Source organism: Lissotriton helveticus, chromosome 2_1, assembly GCF_964261635.1.
Source record: "Lissotriton helveticus chromosome 2_1, aLisHel1.1, whole genome shotgun sequence".
Classification (NCBI taxonomy): Eukaryota; Metazoa; Chordata; class Amphibia; order Caudata; family Salamandridae; genus Lissotriton; species Lissotriton helveticus.
In genome coordinates this window covers 1,557,677,008-1,557,692,626 of record NC_136059.1, presented here as the reverse complement: position 1 = coordinate 1,557,692,626, position 15,619 = coordinate 1,557,677,008, and the positions used below count along the sequence as shown (strand labels likewise).

At 48.6% G+C, this 15,619-nt stretch overlaps 1 protein-coding gene across 1 annotated transcript in view; it reads right to left on the bottom strand.

Moving 5' to 3' along the window:
* LOC144819847 (uncharacterized) overlaps positions 1 to 12,251 on the bottom strand; it is a 269,054-nt gene extending 256,803 nt beyond the window's left edge. The window contains exon 1 of the mRNA XM_078677580.1: positions 12,165 to 12,251. The gene's annotated coding sequence lies outside the window, so the exon portion shown is untranslated. The remainder of the gene's footprint in view (positions 1 to 12,164) is intronic.
* Between the last annotated feature and the right edge of the window lie 3,368 nt (positions 12,252 to 15,619).

Below are 15,619 nucleotides of genomic sequence, written 5' to 3'. Positions count from 1 at the left end.
AATTGGCTTGGTAGTTTGGTCTGCCCTGTTCCCATGATGCACTGGGCCAGGGACAGACTAATTTGCATATAGCCAGGTTCTGAGCTGGGATGGGGCAGTGAGATAAATAACGGTGATGGATCAAGCCCTGATCTTTGGACTGGGTAAGAGTGGTCTGCTTAATTCAGACACTCTGTTCATCACCACCCCCTTTTCTGTATCGTTTTTGGCCACTATAGGTGTGGCAGGGTATACTCAGACATGAGTCCCTTTCTCACTGCTCCATCAGGATTCAAGCAAGCCGGGCCGAAGAGGCTGAAATGCCAGAAACCGGTCCCCGGTAGCTTGTCTCCTTTCTGGTGAAGAATTGGCTTGGTAGTTTGGTCTGCCCTGTTCCCATGATGCACTGGGCCAGGGACAGACTAATTTGCATATAGCCAGGTTCTGAGCTGGGATGGGGCAGTGAGATAAATAACGGTGATGGATCAAGCCCTGATCTTTGGACTGGGTAAGAGTGGTCTGCTTAATTCAGACACTCTGTTCATCACCACCCCCTTTTCTGTATCGTTTTTGGCCACTATAGGTGTGGCAGGGTATACTCAGACATGAGTCCCTTTCTCACTGCTCCATCAGGATTCAAGCAAGCCGGGCCGAAGAGGCTGAAATGCCAGAAACCGGTCCCCGGTAGCTTGTCTCCTTTCTGGTGAAGAATTGGCTTGGTAGTTTGGTCTGCCCTGTTCCCATGATGCACTGGGCCAGGGACAGACTAATTTGCATATAGCCAGGTTCTGAGCTGGGATGGGGCAGTGAGATAAATAACGGTGATGGATCAAGCCCTGATCTTTGGACTGGGTAAGAGTGGTCTGCTTAATTCAGACACTCTGTTCATCACCACCCCCTTTTCTGTATCGTTTTTGGCCACTATAGGTGTGGCAGGGTATACTCAGACATGAGTCCCTTTCTCACTGCTCCATCAGGATACAAGCAAGCCGGGCCGAAGAGGCTGAAATGCCAGAAACCGGTCCCCGGTAGCTTGTCTCCTTTCTGGTGAAGAATTGGCTTGGTAGTTTGGTCTGCCCTGTTCCCATGATGCACTGGGCCAGGGACAGACTAATTTGCATATAGCCAGGTTCTGAGCTGGGATGGGGCAGTGAGATAAATAACGGTGATGGATCAAGCCCTGATCTTTGGACTGGGTAAGAGTGGTCTGCTTAATTCAGACACTCTGTTCATCACCACCCCCTTTTCTGTATCGTTTTTGGCCACTATAGGTGTGGCAGGGTATACTCAGACATGAGTCCCTTTCTCACTGCTCCATCAGGATTCAAGCAAGCCGGGCCGAAGAGGCTGAAATGCCAGAAACCGGTCCCCGGTAGCTTGTCTCCTTTCTGGTGAAGAATTGGCTTGGTAGTTTGGTCTGCCCTGTTCCCATGATGCACTGGGCCAGGGACAGACTAATTTGCATATAGCCAGGTTCTGAGCTGGGATGGGGCAGTGAGATAAATAACGGTGATGGATCAAGCCCTGATCTTTGGACTGGGTAAGAGTGGTCTGCTTAATTCAGACACTCTGTTCATCACCACCCCCTTTTCTGTATCGTTTTTGGCCACTATAGGTGTGGCAGGGTATACTCAGACATGAGTCCCTTTCTCACTGCTCCATCAGGATTCAAGCAAGCCGGGCCGAAGAGGCTGAAATGCCAGAAACCGGTCCCCGGTAGCTTGTCTCCTTTCTGGTGAAGAATTGGCTTGGTAGTTTGGTCTGCCCTGTTCCCATGATGCACTGGGCCAGGGACAGACTAATTTGCATATAGCCAGGTTCTGAGCTGGGATGGGGCAGTGAGATAAATAACAGTGATGGATCAAGCCCTGATCTTTGGACTGGGTAAGAGTGGTCTGCTTAATTCAGACACTCTGTTCATCACCACCCCCTTTTCTGTATCGTTTTTGGCCACTATAGGTGTGGCAGGGTATACTCAGACATGAGTCCCTTTCTCACTGCTCCATCAGGATTCAAGCAAGCCGGGCCGAAGAGGCTGAAATGCCAGAAACCGGTCCCCGGTAGCTTGTCTCCTTTCTGGTGAAGAATTGGCTTGGTAGTTTGGTCTGCCCTGTTCCCATGATGCACTGGGCCAGGGACAGACTAATTTGCATATAGCCAGGTTCTGAGCTGGGATGGGGCAGTGAGATAAATAACGGTGATGGATCAAGCCCTGATCTTTGGACTGGGTAAGAGTGGTCTGCTTAATTCAGACACTCTGTTCATCACCACCCCCTTTTCTGTATCGTTTTTGGCCACTATAGGTGTGGCAGGGTATACTCAGACATGAGTCCCTTTTTCACTGCTCCATCAGGATTCAAGCAAGCCGGGCCGAAGAGGCTGAAATGCCAGAAACCGGTCCCCGGTAGCTTGTCTCCTTTCTGGTGAAGAATTGGCTTGGTAGTTTGGTCTGCCCTGTTCCCATGATGCACTGGGCCAGGGACAGACTAATTTGCATATAGCCAGGTTCTGAGCTGGGATGGGGCAGTGAGATAAATAACGGTGATGGATCAAGCCCTGATCTTTGGACTGGGTAAGAGTGGTCTGCTTAATTCAGACACTCTGTTCATCACCACCCCCTTTTCTGTATCGTTTTTGGCCACTATAGGTGTGGCAGGGTATACTCAGACATGAGTCCCTTTCTCACTGCTCCATCAGGATTCAAGCAAGCCGGGCCGAAGAGGCTGAAATGCCAGAAACCGGTCCCCGGTAGCTTGTCTCCTTTCTGGTGAAGAATTGGCTTGGTAGTTTGGTCTGCCCTGTTCCCATGATGCACTGGGCCAGGGACAGACTAATTTGCATATAGCCAGGTTCTGAGCTGGGATGGGGCAGTGAGATAAATAACGGTGATGGATCAAGCCCTGATCTTTGGACTGGGTAAGAGTGGTCTGCTTAATTCAGACACTCTGTTCATCACCACCCCCTTTTCTGTATCGTTTTTGGCCACTATAGGTGTGGCAGGGTATACTCAGACATGACTCCCTTTCTCACTGCTCCATCAGGATTCAAGCAAGCCGGGCCGAAGAGGCTGAAATGCCAGAAACCGGTCCCCGGTAGCTTGTCTCCTTTCTGGTGAAGAATTGGCTTGGTAGTTTGGTCTGCCCTGTTCCCATGATGCACTGGGCCAGGGACAGACTAATTTGCATATAGCCAGGTTCTGAGCTGGGATGGGGCAGTGAGATAAATAACGGTGATGGATCAAGGCCTGATCTTTGGACTGGGTAAGAGTGGTCTGCTTAATTCAGACACTCTGTTCATCACCACCCCCTTTTCTGTATCGTTTTTGGCCACTATAGGTGTGGCAGGGTATACTCAGACATGAGTCCCTTTCTCACTGCTCCATCAGGATTCAAGCAAGCCGGGCCGAAGAGGCTGAAATGCCAGAAACCGGTCCCCGGTAGCTTGTCTCCTTTCTGGTGAAGAATTGGCTTGGTAGTTTGGTCTGCCCTGTTCCCATGATGCACTGGGCCAGGGACAGACTAATTTGCATATAGCCAGGTTCTGAGCTGGGATGGGGCAGTGAGATAAATAACGGTGATGGATCAAGCCCTGATCTTTGGACTGGGTAAGAGTGGTCTGCTTAATTCAGACACTCTGTTCATCACCACCCCCTTTTCTGTATCGTTTTTGGCCACTATAGGTGTGGCAGGGTATACTCAGACATGAGTCCCTTTCTCACTGCTCCATCAGGATTCAAGCAAGCCGGGCCGAAGAGGCTGAAATGCCAGAAACCGGTCCCCGGTAGCTTGTCTCCTTTCTGGTGAAGAATTGGCTTGGTAGTTTGGTCTGCCCTGTTCCCATGATGCACTGGGCCAGGGACAGACTAATTTGCATATAGCCAGGTTCTGAGCTGGGATGGGGCAGTGAGATAAATAACGGTGATGGATCAAGCCCTGATCTTTGGACTGGGTAAGAGTGGTCTGCTTAATTCAGACACTCTGTTCATCACCACCCCCTTTTCTGTATCGTTTTTGGCCACTATAGGTGTGGCAGGGTATACTCAGACATGAGTCCCTTTCTCACTGCTCCATCAGGATTCAAGCAAGCCGGGCCGAAGAGGCTGAAATGCCAGAAACCGGTCCCCGGTAGCTTGTCTCCTTTCTGGTGAAGAATTGGCTTGGTAGTTTGGTCTGCCCTGTTCCCATGATGCACTGGGCCAGGGACAGACTAATTTGCATATAGCCAGGTTCTGAGCTGGGATGGGGCAGTGAGATAAATAACGGTGATGGATCAAGCCCTGATCTTTGGACTGGGTAAGAGTGGTCTGCTTAATTCAGACACTCTGTTCATCACCACCCCCTTTTCTGTATCGTTTTTGGCCACTATAGGTGTGGCAGGGTATACTCAGACATGAGTCCCTTTCTCACTGCTCCATCAGGATTCAAGCAAGCCGGGCCGAAGAGGCTGAAATGCCAGAAACCGGTCCCCGGTAGCTTGTCTCCTTTCTGGTGAAGAATTGGCTTGGTAGTTTGGTCTGCCCTGTTCCCATGATGCACTGGGCCAGGGACAGACTAATTTGCATATAGCCAGGTTCTGAGCTGGGATGGGGCAGTGAGATAAATAACGGTGATGGATCAAGCCCTGATCTTTGGACTGGGTAAGAGTGGTCTGCTTAATTCAGACACTCTGTTCATCACCACCCCCTTTTCTGTATCGTTTTTGGCCACTATAGGTGTGGCAGGGTATACTCAGACATGAGTCCCTTTCTCACTGCTCCATCAGGATTCAAGCAAGCCGGGCCGAAGAGGCTGAAATGCCAGAAACCGGTCCCCGGTAGCTTGTCTCCTTTCTGGTGAAGAATTGGCTTGGTAGTTTGGTCTGCCCTGTTCCCATGATGCACTGGGCCAGGGACAGACTAATTTGCATATAGCCAGGTTCTGAGCTGGGATGGGGCAGTGAGATAAATAACGGTGATGGATCAAGCCCTGATCTTTGGACTGGGTAAGAGTGGTCTGCTTAATTCAGACACTCTGTTCATCACCACCCCCTTTTCTGTATCGTTTTTGGCCACTATAGGTGTGGCAGGGTATACTCAGACATGAGTCCCTTTCTCACTGCTCCATCAGGATTCAAGCAAGCCGGGCCGAAGAGGCTGAAATGCCAGAAACCGGTCCCCGGTAGCTTGTCTCCTTTCTGGTGAAGAATTGGCTTGGTAGTTTGGTCTGCCCTGTTCCCATGATGCACTGGGCCAGGGACAGACTAATTTGCATATAGCCAGGTTCTGAGCTGGGATGGGGCAGTGAGATAAATAACGGTGATGGATCAAGCCCTGATCTTTGGACTGGGTAAGAGTGGTCTGCTTAATTCAGACACTCTGTTCATCACCACCCCCTTTTCTGTATCGTTTTTGGCCACTATAGGTGTGGCAGGGTATACTCAGACATGAGTCCCTTTCTCACTGCTCCATCAGGATTCAAGCAAGCCGGGCCGAAGAGGCTGAAATGCCAGAAACCGGTCCCCGGTAGCTTGTCTCCTTTCTGGTGAAGAATTGGCTTGGTAGTTTGGTCTGCCCTGTTCCCATGATGCACTGGGCCAGGGACAGACTAATTTGCATATAGCCAGGTTCTGAGCTGGGATGGGGCAGTGAGATAAATAACGGTGATGGATCAAGCCCTGATCTTTGGACTGGGTAAGAGTGGTCTGCTTAATTCAGACACTCTGTTCATCACCACCCCCTTTTCTGTATCGTTTTTGGCCACTATAGGTGTGGCAGGGTATACTCAGACATGAGTCCCTTTCTCACTGCTCCATCAGGATTCAAGCAAGCCGGGCCGAAGAGGCTGAAATGCCAGAAACCGGTCCCCGGTAGCTTGTCTCCTTTCTGGTGAAGAATTGGCTTGGTAGTTTGGTCTGCCCTGTTCCCATGATGCACTGGGCCAGGGACAGACTAATTTGCATATAGCCAGGTTCTGAGCTGGGATGGGGCAGTGAGATAAATAACGGTGATGGATCAAGCCCTGATCTTTGGACTGGGTAAGAGTGGTCTGCTTAATTCAGACACTCTGTTCATCACCACCCCCTTTTCTGTATCGCCCGTAAGCGTCCCGGCGCTTGCTTAGGGAACCCGTCCTGGTATTCCCCTGTGAGAAACCCCGGCAGGGTGTCCACAAGGTGAAAGCCAGACATCCCGCCGCGAGGGGCCGCAGTGGAGATTAAGCAAGCTATTGCCCAGAGTCGCAGAGTGTGACCCCGTGAGTTGAGTAGGCACCAGAGTGAGAATTGTCGAGTCCGTGGAATTTTGAGCCCGAGACCCGCCGAGGCAGGGAATCGAACCCTGGTCCACAGTCGATCTCAGCTTCCGGGTCTGCCGCCTCTAACCACTGAGCCACGCTTCTCCGTATTCAACCTCATAAAAAGCACCGACATCTCTATCTCAACCATCAAATTTGACGACCCTCCATGAAAGCAGCAGAATTCACTCTGTTCTTCGATGAGAAAGTGAAATTGCTTGTGGATCTAGTCATTCACCCTATCCCCCTTGAGTATCGCAAATTATTAGTTGCATGGCAGTACTAAGACGTCACCACTGAGGATGCCCTCCTCAAAAGCATTCTAGAAAGTAAACCCTCTAATCATTCTTTTAACCCACACACAGTGACATCTCCATTGACTTCCACACCCACACTCTTTCCTACTGGACCAACCTGATAAACCTCTTTCTCAACCAAGGCTCCCTTCCTGTTGCCCTTAAAAAAGGACAAGTTACCCCACGTCTTAAAAAACCCTCTGCTGATCTGAATAACTTCAACAACTTCCGCCCTATCACAACCTCCCTTTTCTTACGCAAATCACTAAAAGCTGTTTAGCAAAGCAACTTTCCCTTCACATGAGGAATAACAACCTCCTCTGCTAATTCCAATCTGGTTTCATCCAAGCATGTAGCACTGAAACTGCCCTGCTTCAAGTGATAGACGATGGCCTGCGTATACTTAATTCTGGTGAGTCTTGTCTCTTGGTTCTTCTTGACCTACCCGCAGCATTTGACACTATCAACCACAAAACTCTTCTGAACATTCTAAAACAAAGAATGGTTTTTGAAGGCACAGTGCTCAAATCGTTCAATTCATTCCTTTCGAATAGATCTCAAATGAACAAAATAGGAAACGCTCTCTCTACTTCAATGTCTGTTGGACAAGGCATCCCTGAAGGCTCTATCCTCGCACCCACTTTGTTCAATCTTTACATGGAACCAGTGGGAAATCACCTTAAAAAAGCTGGGATCCGCTATCACCTCTAAGCAGATGACACCCAAATCTACCTTAAGGTGTCTTCCGCACACGACATCTCAATCCTCAACACCACTCATCAACTTATTCTGAATCCTTCTAAAACAGAATTCCTTCTTCTCTCCACCTCTCTTTCTCCTCCTCCTGTTCAACTTTTGGTGGACAATCTGAACTTACTTAACAACAAACCTATTATTGTCGACAGCGCTAAATCCCTATGTGTCATACTTGACAAATGGCTCAATCTACACTCTCATATCAATACCATCGCCAAGAATGCACGTTACCAACTGCACCTTTTCTGGAGGGTTAGACGTTACTTTCCTGTGCAAGACCTAAAAACCTTGGTCCAATCACCGGTTCCCCCAGATTGGACTACTGCAACGCTCTCCTTGCTGGCATCCCCAAAGCCCACCTTTCCCTCTTAAATCCGTACGCCATTCAGCGGCATGCTTTGAATATGGGGCCAAATGATATGATCACATCACTCCCATACTGTCTTCTCTTCGCTGGCTTCCCATCGAAGTAAGGTCAATTTACTACACTGCCTGTCTCACCCACAAAGCCTTTCACCCTTCTACCTCTCACTATCTGGTAAATAAACTCAAAATCTCAGGCAGCTTTAGACCTTCATGCAATGCTGAAAATCTACTGCTCGAGCCCCCTACTTTCAAAAGGGAAAGATGTATGGCTCAATTCTTTTCAGGCAATGCAGCTAGAATCCAGAACTTACTTCCACCACCCCTCTGAACCACAGCTTTAATCCAGACCTTCAAAAAAGATCTTAAATCTCTTCTCTTCAGAAGACACTTCCAGGCTTAATTCAACTCTCTCGCTCATGTCCCTCAAGACTGCTCGGCATTCATTTGAATGCAACACTGTAAATATGTCTCTTATACCTGTATTAACCTATTTCTTGCACCTCCTATTTTAGCTTTAGCTTTTCAATTAGCCTGATTGCATTTGTTACTCGTTAGTGTGTAATTCTCCTTATGTAACGAACTTGGTTCTATTGTAAAGCGTCCTGATACCTTTGGGTAAAGTCCGCACGATATAAAACTGCCTTCAGTCCTGCCAAGTCCCACGCATCGCATCAGGCGTTTGATTAACGCATTTCAGTGAGGTGATCTGCATCACTGCACTAAAATGAATTGTCACGTATTACAAGCATAGCACCTCAGCTATCAAAGGTGTTAGAGCTGCCTAGTAAATGCCTGCCTGCGTAAATACTATGCTTAACTAAAAGTGACTGGCAGCACGCCATGGCGTACACGCACTGCTCCCGCAGGGTTGGCGGCTACAACGTTGGCTGAGTGATCTAGTACAGCTGCTGGCTGATTCCATGTATCAAGAAGGAGATTCCCGCCTTGCTGCCGCTGGTATTTGATAGGCAGCGTTGGGCCTCCTACTGCCGCATGACTTTACTTAAGTAAAATTAAAAGGATGACCGGTTACTGCCCCTGCTTCTAATTGCGGGGGGGGTGACGTTGCAGGACCGGACTCTGAGGAGGCAACTGGCCTTGCGCCGTGGTAAACACATCCTCGTGAGCCCAGGTAATACTAGGGTGACCGTCACCCTCACATTTCTGTAAAGCTCCGAGTACAGGAAGCTTGCACCGGAGTCCTCACCTGAGTCTCAGACTCCCAGACTTCTGTTAGATTGTGCCGACTTGTTAAATTAATAATTGCCCCAAGTGGATTTTCTAGGGTACAGTCAGTGCCAAGTAAAGGGGCACTGCGACTCCCTAGCACAGCAGGGAAGGAGTGGGACCGCCTCCTCGTCCGTGTTTTTTTTTCAAGTGCGGTATTTAAAACCCTGTATTTGTGTGACTGCGCCTCTTATTCGCCAACCAGAGAATCGTTCTTTAAACATCAGATAATGCAGAGTTTACCGAGATTTTCAGCTGTACCGTGACAGCTTTCCACAGAGATTTGGGCTTCTGATTCTTCATTTCGTTTCTGAAAAAAATAGCATTGTACTTTTTTTTTGTTTGCTTAGTTTTGTATAGCGCGAACTAGACAAGAGGGTGTCAGAGCGCTTTAAGTTACATACAACAAAAGTAGCAAAATATTGTGAAGAAAATGTGAGTGCGAAAGCTAGTACACTAGAGCTGTACCAGAGGGTGAACATTAGAGACAAACTAGGTCACATTGTTGTGTTCACTATGTGCCATCACATTATCATGTTTGTACAAAATAGACATTTTGCGATGCAGCGTTTTGTTCAAAGGCTGTTTTAATATCCGTTTTGATAGTCTAGAACGAGCTGTTTGGTCAATTTCCTAGAGAGATAAACTTTTACATATTGGGTGTGCTTCCCGAATAGAGATTGAGTTTTATTTATTAAACCTTATTGGCAGTGGAAGAAGGGAGTTTATTGTTTCTTTATGACCAGCATCCACCAGAAGAAGGGGTGAGTTTTTGGGCCAGGCATTCTGGGGTGCCACGATGAATGGCTTTGTGAGTAATGCATACAACTTTGTTGTTTCTAGCGGTGATGGGCACTGGTTGAATGAAATAATAAACACGCCAATAGGATTGCAGCCTCTCGTTCCTGGGATAAGTCTTGCAGCAGGGTGTCAAACTGCAACCTGATCTGCTGGATGACACAAAAAAGATTGGTGTAAAAGCCCCGAGACTCGCAAGATCAGCCCTTTGCCTAGTTAAATTAGCTCTCTTAAGGTGGGCGAGACGCTATGTAATAAACCTCTGTTGTTTGTATTCGTTGTGAAACAACACTCTTCTGTACCCACTAGCAGCCCGTCCCGACCTTGTCCGGGAGCAATCAGGCTTCCCCGACCCCCGCCTGCCCCGACATTGTCCCGCAGCCCGGGCCCCCGCCGCGATCATTAGTGCCCTTTGTTATTTGGGGTTCTTGGTATTGAGCACAGTGTACTTTTCTTTTGGAGCGATGTGACATTGCTGCTGTTTGGCTCTATCTATGGCGTGACCCCCGCCCGCCCCGACATTGTCCAGCAGCCCGGGCCTCCGCCCGCCCTGACCCCCACCCGCCCCGACATTGTCCAGCAGCCCGGGCCCCCGCCCGCCCCGTCCCCCGCCTGCCCCGACATTGTCCGTGGGTCCCCCGGAGCCTTACCTCAGCCGCCGCTCCTCCCCCGCGCTCCTCAGTTCACCGCTCCGCCGCTCCTCGCCGCTCGTCACGGCTCCTCCCGCATTTCTGCCGCTCCTCCCGCCTGTCCGCCTGTCCGCTGCTCCTCACCGCTCCTCCCCCGCGCCATGTCCGCCGCTCCTCCCCGCGCTCCCGACGTCAGCACGCAGGCCGCGGCCGGCGCTACTTCGAAGGGACTACTTTTTTTTTAATGTAAATTTTTTAAATAACGCATATTTTTATCGTTTTTATAGCCTATGTCCATCTGCACACCCTGACGATTACAATGATGTATCGGGTGTGTGTATTGGCGCTGTGGTTCCCGAGTTTACCCGCCTCAAAGGTTCAAAGTTCTTACTTTATAATAGTAGTATAGATATAGATAAAGGGTTGGCGCTATTTGAACTGGTGAAAAATAAATGTGTAAAGATTACAAGTTTATTTTTATCAGCTAACATACAGAGCTGATCCCCCGGCAATCTGTAGCCCAACGCTGACGTCAGAAGCATCATTAGGATACCAGCGGGGCGGATCTAACATCCATATGCTGCCCCGTGCAACTTTTACACCTGGCATAGGTCTGATTTTGTGACATTTGGGGAAATTATCGTAGATTATGTAAATCAATCTCAACGTGATTTCAACAGAGCCAAAAGGCTGTGACATCACTACAAGTGTCTGGTTGAAAGGTCATGCTACTTCATATCTGAGGTTAGAGAGGATAAAACTGTACCCACATAATGAACATTTTCTGCAACACTAGTGCACTTTTCTGCTTTAGGTAGTGTTTCTTCAAACTTTTTTGATCTTTCGTAAACATTTTAAATCTAAAATATTTCTTTAAAAAATAGCAATAGTTATGAAGTAGAGACTCCAAGGCATAAGCAAAGAGCCTCTTTCTTGCATATGGTATTTACTAACTTTTGGATGCAGGTAAAACACAGGTCAGAATGTAGTAGCTCATGAGAAACACACCTTGAAACCTGGTGGGATAGCCTTTCTTAGAAACATGTTTCCTTGGTTGCCCCTTTAAAATATTTTCATGCATACAGTACCCTAGAAGTGGCTCTAGAAAGATGAGCGTTTCAGAAATAATAATAACTAATAAAGGGAGGGTGTGTGTTTTTTTACAAGCAGGCAGGCAAACTGTTTCTAAGCAATCTTAATCTGTAGGTAACAGAGGAGTACATGAAGATCGGTTATTTGACAAGGATCACACAATATTAATACGTGGAGAGACCACAATTAGAACACTGAGGTTTCCAAATTCGATATAGGACAGTTTATTCATGGGGCAAGATCTTCTTAAGAGTTTCTCTTTGCTCAAATAGGTGTAATTTCTGATATTTATGTTTCCCTCGTCTTCATTGCTTGATTTTGCGTGCAAGAAAGTGTCACTCATAGTCGTTGAAATGTCACTTATAATTAGGCTGAAATTATGAAAATGTCACACATAGCAATCTGAAACCTTGGCAGTTATGCATTAAATAAATAAATAATAAATAAATAACAATGTAACAATCCTGACGGGGGAAAAGCGGGCAGTGGTTTTAAATGTTTTCCAAAATCAATAGACAAGATCCCCACCCACTCTTTAGCACTTAATTGGAGAACCACGGACGCCCTTTATCAACCATTTTAAGCCCCGCCCCATGCCCACTCCCCAATCAATACTGGTGTGACAGTGTCAAACACAGATGGGGGCGTGTCCCGCTACGAACGCAGGAGCTTGCCAGAACACAGAGCGCGCCCCTAACTAATCGTCAGGGTATATTTTTACCAGTTACGCACGCGCGTGGTGGATAGTCTACCTATCTCTCTTTGCCGTACGACCTCAGGTACATTCTCTGCTATACGCACCTCCTCGACTCCATCAACTGCCTCCACCTACAGACCAGAGGCGCAGCATAATGAAACAGAAAAAGGACTGTCTTCTTGCTCCTCGCTGGTGGCCATCTTGGAACGGTGTTCCTGTTTTTGGCCTTTGGGAAGGATGGTCGGTTGCAGTAATTAGATTTTGACTGACACCTCCCAGTTTATGTTGGTCTGAAAAACGCACTGGCATTTTAATGAAAAAAATACTTTCTCGAAAGGTGGAGCTGTCATTTTGGAATGACCACGTTCTCTTTACTCTGTAGTTGAAGAAAGTAAAGTAGACGTAGTGTTGGCAGCGTTCAGTTACTCACTGTAAAAGGAGACCCAAGAATTGAACCGTTCCTTCCTATTCCCATAATCTGGGCAAAGTAGGTGCAATATGTGTAAACTCATAATTAGCGAATGCCCCATTGCATGAAGTCATACGTATCAACATTTTACAACTGACAGGTGGGAGATTCTGAAATAAAAACCAAGAGATTTCATTTCCCCCATTTACTTGTATTGTTGCGGTGGCAGTCTGAGACGGGATGCAGCTGAATAGGACGTTAAGTAGACCGGGTTTTGCCGGTGCTGAGTGCAAGCAATTCTAACAAGCATTGGCATAGCCAATAGGTCTCGCCTTTGGGACCTTATAGGTGTGTAGCCAGGAAACAGTTGATGTTGTTGCACCAAGGATATTGTGCTGCATAACTAAATACTTAGAAGGTCCCACAGGCGAGACCTATTTGCTATGCCAATGCTCGTTTTAAACCGTGCCTGCCTGGGGCAAGTCTCTGTGTTTACTCTTCTGTGAGGGTCGGGGGTTCTACGAGGGGAGTAGAGTAAAAAGAAGGGACAGCGAAAGAAAAGGGATGAAAGAAAGGGAAAGTTTGTAAGAAAGCAGAGGAAAAATGACAAAATGAGAGACAGGGATAAGGAAGCGCAAAAGGGGGCAAGGGAAGGGGTGCAAGAAATAAGGATATTGTTGTGTCGGGCGCACTGGGGCAGCGCCGACACTCGCAGGGCACAAGGATGTTGGGGCTGGGGCCTTAAACTCAATAACCACAGGAGACTTAGTAGTTGACCTCATGGGGTTCGTCTCTGTCGCCAACTGGCCGACGTGAGCACGCCCCGTACTTTTATTAACTCTGGGTCACATGACCCTTACGTCGTGACGTGACGGTGTCGTCACAAGTCACGACATTACATTCCTCCCCAACAAGGATCAAAATAACACAACAAACGAAACTTCATTGGCAACCAATCAAAACTTGTCAAAGTGCAACTTAAACCCACCCGGGGAACGGTTATTCAGCAGACACTATAATATGCATAGAACAGTCTTACGTGATATAGTCCCGCAGTCTAGACGACGGTTCAGGATTTCTCCGCAGCTGATATTGAGACTGACCTCGACCAGAGGAAGGAATGGCGTCAGTCTCCAGAACTACCTCACAGCGGCGATCTTCCAGCGGAGCCGAAGAGCTGGCACTCTCCGCACCGCAAGTGTCACCAACCCAGGAGTCATCCAGGTCGCCAGTGCCACAGGCATCTTCCGCAGGAGCAGGTTCCATGGACTCACGACCACTGTCCTCAGTTCCTGATGTGGCGGCAGGGGATGCCACCAGTTCGGGTGAAACTTTTTGAAATGAGATACATTGCTTGTCACGGTCTCCCGTCCTCAAGTGACAATGATTCTAGTTCCTTTAATGTTCACCACAGTCCAGGGCGCCTTTTCATATGGGAGTTGGAATTTACCAGCCTGACAGCGATTTCTTAGCAAAACTAAGACCCCTTCTTTGATCCGGCTCTCCTGCGCATTCCGTTGGTGGCTTACTTGGGCATAAGCCTTTCTCCGTCGAGCATTAATGCCAGGGTCATCAGGGTCCTCCGGCTGCCATCGGGGATGATGAGGTATGGAATCAGTGACTACCCGACCCATCAGCAAGTGAGCAGGGGCTACCCCGGTGGTGGTGTGGGGTGTCTGCCTGTAGCTGCGAAGGAAAGTGAAGATAGCCAGCTCGATGGATTGTTTTTTGTCATGGGCAATTCGAATAAGCTTGTTGAGTGTCCTCATGAATCATTCCGCCTCACCGTTGGCTTGAGGCCAACGTGGCGTGATTCGGCGGTGTTGTATACCCAGGGCTGTGAGGTAGGCGGCCAACTCTTGTCCCTGAAATGGGGACCCATTGTCCGTGCGTAGCTCTTGTATCAAACCATGGATGGCCATCATTTTCTCTATCTTAGGTATTACCTCAGCGGCATTGGGAGACATCACAATTTCCAACTCTGGATATTTGGAATAGTCATCAATTGCCACCAGTGTGTGACGGCCATCGGGCAGGCTGCAAAAATCCATGCTGACACAGGACCACGGTGATTGCGGCCTAGGCTCAGTGATGATGGGGGCAGGATGAGGCAGGTCTCCGGTGACTTGACATGCCGGACACGATCGAACCGCATTCTCCACCAGTTCGTCCATGAGGGGAAACCACACCTTGGTGCGGAGTTGTGACTTTGTTTTTACCATGCCTTGATGCCCCACATGGGCCAATTGTACACATCGATCCGTTAGCGCCGTGGGGATGACCAAGCGATGCCCTCTTAACAAGCAACCTGTAGGGTCTTCAGTGAGTTCATCCTTCACATGGTGTAGACTTTCCCTAATCCTTTGAGCAGGAATTGTCAGAATTTTCCATTCTTCTTTGGCCTTGTGCCAGTTTCCATGTTGCAAGATCCGCTTGGCTCTTTGGAGGCACTCGTCTCTGCCGGTGGCTTCGGACAGGTCCTGCATGGACAGGGGAATTGGACAGGACCGGGCTGTGATGCATTTAACGTATTCTTCAGTGTCAGCAGCGTCCTCCATCTCTTTGTCCGTGGCTGCTCGGGGATGTCGGGACAAATAGTCCGCCGGGTTGCGGGATCCGGGTTGGTACTCCACTTGACAATTATAGTCTTGGAGTTGTAGCATCCACTTTTCGATACTTGGCGGAGGCTTCGTGGATCTCCCTGCAAATAAGGCCACCAGAGGCTTGTGATCTGTCCTGACCACAAACGGCTTTCCATATACGTATAAGTGGAAGTGGCGACATCCCTAATGGATAGCAAAGGCCTCTTTCTCTATTTGAGAATAACGCTGCTCCGTCTCTGTAAGGAATCTGCTTGCAAACGCCACAGGAGCCCAGTCTTCCTGCCGACGTTGTTTCTGCAAGAGCACAGCTCCTAGGCCCATTGGGCCTGCATCGACGGCAATTTGGGTCATTCTCCCTGGGTCAAAGAAAGCTAGTGTTGTTGCTACCGAGAGAGCGTTTTTTATGTCCTTGAATGCTTTCTCTTAAGTCGGACCCCACTTCCACAGAACAGAATCCTTGGTCAACTCTCGTAGTGGCAGTGTGAGGGTGGTAAGGTC